Raw genomic sequence first — 6,869 nt, 5'->3', positions numbered from 1 at the left:
TTACATGTGCAATCTTGGGCAAATCATTCTATTTCCCTGGGTTCAATGTTTTCATCTGTAGGAAGAAAAAGAGCAGGTACTTATTAAATATATATTAAATGTGCCAAGCCCTGTGTTAAGGGCTTTACAAATATTATCTCATTTGATCTTCACAACAACCCTGGGAAATAAGGTGCTATTATTCTACATACTTTATATTTGATGAAACTGAGGTACAGACCTTAAGTGACTTGCCTGGAGTCACATAGCTCATAAGTTTCTGAGACAGGATTGATACTCAGGTCTTTTCTGACTCCAGGCCCACTATCCATCATACTACATAGCTGTCTCTATAAAATGAAGAGATTGAACCTGATGACCTCCAAAGTCCCAGGTCTAAATCTAAGATGTTATTATTGTAGATGTGGGAAGATCCTCCACAGAGGTAGATCAGCAACTTGTCTATAACTTACATATTGACTTGAGCCACTGAGGAGTTAAGCAATTGACCTATGAGTGCATCAATAGTGTGTACCAGAGACTGTCCTTGAACCCATGCCTTCCTGACTCCAAGGCTAACCCTTTGTCCACTGTACCATGCTGACTCATTTATTGGTTTGTCTTAGGATTTTAACTCTTCCCTTTTTATCTTGAGTTGTCCATAAGCTTTCAACCTCTCCGTATTTCTCTCTAATATTAAACTTTCCTGAACCAGAACCTAACCAGAACCATTTAAAGAATTATTTTGGAGTATATTTTCCCTTCTCCTATTCTGCTTACCATTTTTTAAACAGATGTGGAAATAGTAGAATGTAAGTTCCTTGAGGAAAGAGGTCATTTAATTTTTTCCTTCATATCCTCTAGACACAGACAATGCCTTTCATTTTGTAAATACATGCTGAATTGAGTCCCAGAGAGATTAAGGAAGTTGGCCTTAGTTGACCCAGGTACTAATTAGAACTAGAAACTGAGTCCACCTTCTCTGTCCCTCAGTTTTCTTTCCCCTAAGCCACAAACTACAGCTACTTGGCTCTGCTATTAATTAACTGATCTCATGGAAATCACTTACCTCTCTGGATCATAATCCTCTCATATGAAGGATGACTGGATTGAACTAGGTGATGTGCTAATACTAAATCCCATGACCTTTATGTCCATGTGCCAATATTGCAAAACAAATCCAAAGATTTGATGATCTATGGAACAGCAGAAAGATCACTGACTTTGGAATGGAATCCAAGAGGACTTGGCTTCCAATACCATCTTGGCTATTTATTACCAGTGTGACCTTGGCAAAGCACTGAGTCTTGGGTCTTGGGTTCCTTAACCTTCCAATAAGGGATTTGTACTAGATGACCTGTGAGACCCTTTCCAGATTTAAATCTGCAATGAATGTTGTTAGACTTCTAATTCTGAAATTCAATGATTTTTATCTGTATCTTTAAACCAGTAAATAAATAGTAGTTGCCTACTATGCATGAGATATATATTTGTTCCTCTCATCTGTGCGGAAGAAAAATGGTCTTGACCACATTGGTCTCAACAAAGAAGTGGTACTGTGATGTTTTGGACAGAATGGACCTTGTACTTCCAGAGAGAAAGGAGTAAATCAAAATGGCTCTGATGTTGATGGTGCAATATTCATTTTGGGCACTAGGTTCAAATGAAAGGTGAATGGGTTCTTTCCCTATTTCATTGAATGTCAGAGCTGGTATACTGTGGCATTGTTTGGAATGGCCAAGAAGTGATGTGCAATCCTGTTTTGTTTTGTTTGTTTGTTTTTGTTTGTTTTTTGTTTTTTGGCAAGATAAGGTAAAAGCTCAGGATCCCAGGGAAAGAATTCAAGATGGGGGCAGAGAGGAGGAGTGGCTGATATCCATGGTGTGATAGAGAAATGACGGGAAAAGGAAGAAACTATGAAGAGGTCATCTAGTTCAACCCCTTCCAATTATGGATGGGTAACAGATGCTTAGAAAAGTTAAGTGATTTTTTGAAGATTTTTGAAGTTTTCAAAGTTTTTCAAAGGCACTAAGTAAAAGGAATGGAATTGGAATCCAGGTCCTCTAAAACCAGGTCCAACAACACTCTTCTGTATTTCATTTGCTTTCTAATGGTGATACTTTGACATTTTCTATCAGGTAGGATAGATAGTGCTCCTGCTCTCTTGGCCCAAGATTTACCTCAGAGTTTGGCAGTACTAATGTCCAGAAACCAGTGCTTATTGATGTTTTGGTAAACGAGGAGTGGACATTTTTACTTTTGCTTCATGACTGGTGCTTATGTCGCCCAACAAGAGGTAATTTTATTTGATGTCATTTGTTCAAAAAGTGAAATCAGACAATTGTTTTTTGAATTGCTTCTGTATGTCAGGGGCATCGATGCTGTGAACATAAGAACAACATCATATATGAGATTTAATTTCAATTCAACAAACATTTGTTAAGACCCTGCAATGTACATGTCATAGAGGGAGCATGTTGTTTTTGTTGTTCTGTCATTTCAGTTGTATCTGATTCTTCATGACCCCATTTGGGGTTATCTTGGCAAAGATACTGGAGTGGTTTGCCATTTCCTTCTCCAGCTCATTTTACAGATGAGGAAACTGAGGCAAACAGGGTGAAGTGACTTGTCCAGGGTCATATAGCTAGTAAGTGTCTGAAGCCAGATTTGAACTTAAGATGATGGGTCTTCCTGACTCTAGGCCCAGGGCTCCATCCACTTTACCACCTAGCTGCCCCAAGAGGCAGTGTGGTCTACAGTAAATAGAGTGACAGACTTTGAATCAGGAAAATCTGAGTTTAAAACTGTTACATTTATTGAGCTATGGACTAGCAAATGATAATGGGCCAGTCATAGCATCTATGAGATTCAGACAATTCCCCAGGACTTAACTGCTAAGGCAGAGATGAATTGTAATTTCTGTTGGTAAGAGCCTCTCCATTTGCTGCCAAAATCCTTTGTGTATTCACAAGGCATTGTGCTGAATGCTAGGATGGAGCTATGTCCCTGGGAAAGTGAAGCATGAATGAGGATGTTTTAGTCTTTTGTAAGGCATAAAGGTAGATTAGTTGCTAGTAAGGGAATAAGAAATGAAGGGGAGAGGGAGAAATTATGTTGTCTACCTCAAATTTTAGAAAATGAATGTTCATGCTTTTTCCCCCCAGTTTTATGTTGGACTTGACCTTTTTTCCTCTGTCTCCTTCTCTTTATCCTGTACAGCCCTGGTGGTCTAGAAATGGTGATGCTGGTGGCATGAAGATTTATAACACTCTCTACCAAGTCTCTCAGACTAGCCCTGTGTCTCTTGTAGTGCTTCTGATCTGCTCATCCTCTTGTCAGCTCCATGGTAACCCTGTGGGGACTCCCCTATTGAGAGTTGTTGTGTCAGTGAGGTTTATTCAGCTGTTTTAACTTTAGCAACAGGGCATCCAAGTTTGTCCTTTCTCTAAACCACTAACTGCAATACTTTTTTTTTTAAAGAATCTCTGGGCTTAGCCTGAAGTGTGCTGCTGAGCAGAATGATGTGCTGGTAATACTAGAGTTTCACATCTTTCACAAAACTGAGAAAAACTTCATATTGTAAGCTCAGTGAAGAGGATTGAGGGACTAATTCTGGGGTTTGGTACTGCAAATAGATCACTGTTACTAAGGATGTTAAATCCTATTAGGGTTGGGATAGTGTATTCTGGAGCTCAGTCTCATTAATCATAGAACTGGATAAAACAACACAAATTTTTCTCAGTTTTCTAAGGGAAGGAAAGAGTAGTAATGGCTTCCACTCATAAGAAACTTCAAAGTAGTTGGTCTGACATCATGGTCACTTCTCTGGCCTCCTTAGTGGAGACAATTTAACTTTGTGTAAAATAAATAATTCTTTTTCAATGTCATGACAACCATCTCCAGAGAATTACGTATAGTCTATAACATTGTTCCTTTTGGAAGCTTTTTAGGAGATTGAATATCAGTTTGAGAATAGATTCTATTATTATCATTATCCTTATTCAGAAGTCATACTAAAACAATAGTCAAAAGATGAAGGTGAAACTTACAAACACCTTGTTTGCTTTCAGGAAAGACACAATAAAAATTAAGATATCAAAGAAAAGGCTATGTCTGAATATGTTAAGAGACTTACTGGCATCCTGAAATCAAAATTGAACAGGAAGAACTCATTTAACACAATTAATACCTATGCAATAGAAGCCTTGTTGCATATTTTTGCAACTACAAAATGGGCCATAACTGATTTGGAAAATATCCTAACAATAACCCATGCAATATAAACAGAGCTCAGGGACCATCACCTCTAGATAGTTATAGAAAGATTAATACTTCCTTACCAAAGAAAGAAGAAGATTGATAGACATTCTTAGAGCATGTGATATACACGTAAAAAGCCTACAGAAATATTTTTGGAGCAAGCAGACATGATACCTACAAGCAATCTTCAAGACTGAAAATTGGAATTCTGAATTGGATTTGTCAAATGTAATCAAAAGTGTTTACCTCTGGGTGGAACCAATGCAGGGGCTCAGATTCAAGAATAGAATCACAAGGTTGTCCATGGGTGACATCCACATGAACTCAGTCAATAATATGTTGACAAAGAAGTTTAAAAAAATGGATGTCTTGTGTTGATTTGCATGTGGAAATGGAAGATGACAATCTTCCAATTATGATGACAATCCAAGACCAAGTCGTTGTCACTAGAAATTACAAAAGGGCTTTATGTAATGATCTTGAGTTGAGTGATCAATATAGATTATGCAAGGAATCACTTGAAACTGTGCCACACATCATTGCAGGGTATAAAAAATTAGCACTTACCAAACACCTAACATTGACATAGTGGTCAGAATTATAGAATATTAGAGGCTTGCTATCTTTCCTGTACTAACAGGTAATGGATTCCCATTACAAAGATGCAATTACATAGAAAACCTAATGATAAAATGTACTGGACCTAGACCATTATTACAAATCAAACTGTTGCCCACAATCACCCTGATGTAGCATTGGATGAAACAAGATGTCTTAATAGATATTGTCACCCTAAATACTCTTAATTTTAAAGCAACATAGAACAAAAATCTTTCAAAGTATAAAAGGCTTAGCATGAGAGATCAAAATCATGTACGAACAGGATGTCATATATATCATTCCTTTTAGTCTGTCTCCTGCTGGAATTGTGCTGAGGATGCTAAGAGCCTACAGAAGATGAGATTACATTCTAATATTTTTATTCAACTACAAAAAGTAGTTATATTATCTGTGCAATAGTCCAAGGAATATTTACTATAAAAAATAATAGCAGAACAGTGACTTGTCCTAACTATTTCTATGAGAACCTTATGAAAAAAATATGAGAATGAGATGATAATAGTAAAACCTTTTATTTTGAATGTATTTTTATATTTATTATTTTATTTCTATCCATACAACAATGCTATGAAATATACATAAATGCAAATATACACATATAGGTGCACATGCATGTATAACCTGGGATTCAAGTCTGGTGCACTTGTATCATTCTCCTCATTGGTAGAGAAAAAAATTACTTAGCATGCCATGCTTGTGGGAAAGGTGAAACTAGGATGAGTTTGAAAGAGGAGAGACAGTTTCTTCTGGCTTCCAGCTTTGACTTAGTTCTAGTTTTTTTCGAGAAGAGGTAAATCCCTAAGGGAAGAGAAAAACTTTGTAAAGAGACAGACATGTTCCATACAGTAGATGGTATCTTGACATGTCCCTGATTTCTAGCTTTCCTCACTGGAGATTTTAAGGAATTTCCCCTTGGGTAGGCAAACAAGGTGTTTGTCCTCTGTCTCTGTCTGTCTCTTTTCCTGACTATGAGGCCTGCTCTCTATCATATAACTTTCTCTCCTAAAATACTTGAAGGTAAGTTTTCTTAGCTCTGTCTTAAGGATGGTGAGGTAAAGGCAGGCCCAGAGAAGTTAAACAATTTGTCTAGAATCAAAATCAGTGATAGAGTGACAATTTCAAAGAAAGTCTCTTGGCTTTTCAGCCTCATTTTCATTCAGTTACTGCCTCACTTATCATTAGAAATTATCATGTATTTAATGGGAAAAAGTCTTCTACTTATCTTAGGTCTACCAAAAGAATGATACATAAGATGAAGAAAATGGACCCAGATTTGAGATTCTTTCTGATAAAAGCTCTGAAAATGCATACTTTAAGAATTTTTTTCCCTGTGATATAAGGAGTACAATATTTAGGCAAGGATCTCTTGGAATAGTTTCATTCTTTATTTTTCCTCCATCATCTAGCACTATGCCTGACATATAGTAAGTATTTAATAAATGCTAGATGATTTGTTGACTTTGAGAATAACCACTCCCTTTCCATTTTAAAATTTAAAATCATTGATTTTAAATAACATGTAATATCTTTTTAAAAATAAAAGACATTACATTTTATTAAGATTATTTTAAAAATTAGTCTTTAATGTCACAGTTACTATTTTTATAATATAAAGCAGAGGGATAGAGTAGATGGTGCAGTGGATGGTGTGTAAAGAGGACCAGGGGTTTTTTTTTGTTTGTTTTTTGTTAGTTTTTTTAGGCAGTTGGGGTTAAGTGACTTGCCCAGGGTCACACAGCTAGTAAGTGTCAAGTGTTTGGTCTGAGGCCGGATTTGAACTTAGGTACTCCTGACTTCAGGGCCGGTGCTCTATCCACTGTGCCACCTAGCTGCCCCTCAGGGTTTTTTTTTTTATAAATTATATTTTATTTGCAAACAAAGATCATCCTTCTCTCCCTTCTACTTCCATTCTCCTCCCCATCCCCCCCCCTCCATGAGAAAGCAAGAAAAAGAAAATCCCTGTTACAAACACACATAGTCAAGCAAAGCAAAATATCTCATTGGCCATG

Source organism: Vombatus ursinus, unplaced genomic scaffold (genome assembly GCF_900497805.2).
Source record: "Vombatus ursinus unplaced genomic scaffold, bare-nosed wombat genome assembly UNPS02014784.1, whole genome shotgun sequence".
Taxonomy (NCBI): Eukaryota; Metazoa; Chordata; class Mammalia; order Diprotodontia; family Vombatidae; genus Vombatus; species Vombatus ursinus.
The sequence above is the reverse complement of the archived record's forward strand: the minus strand, read 5'-3'. Positions refer to the sequence as shown.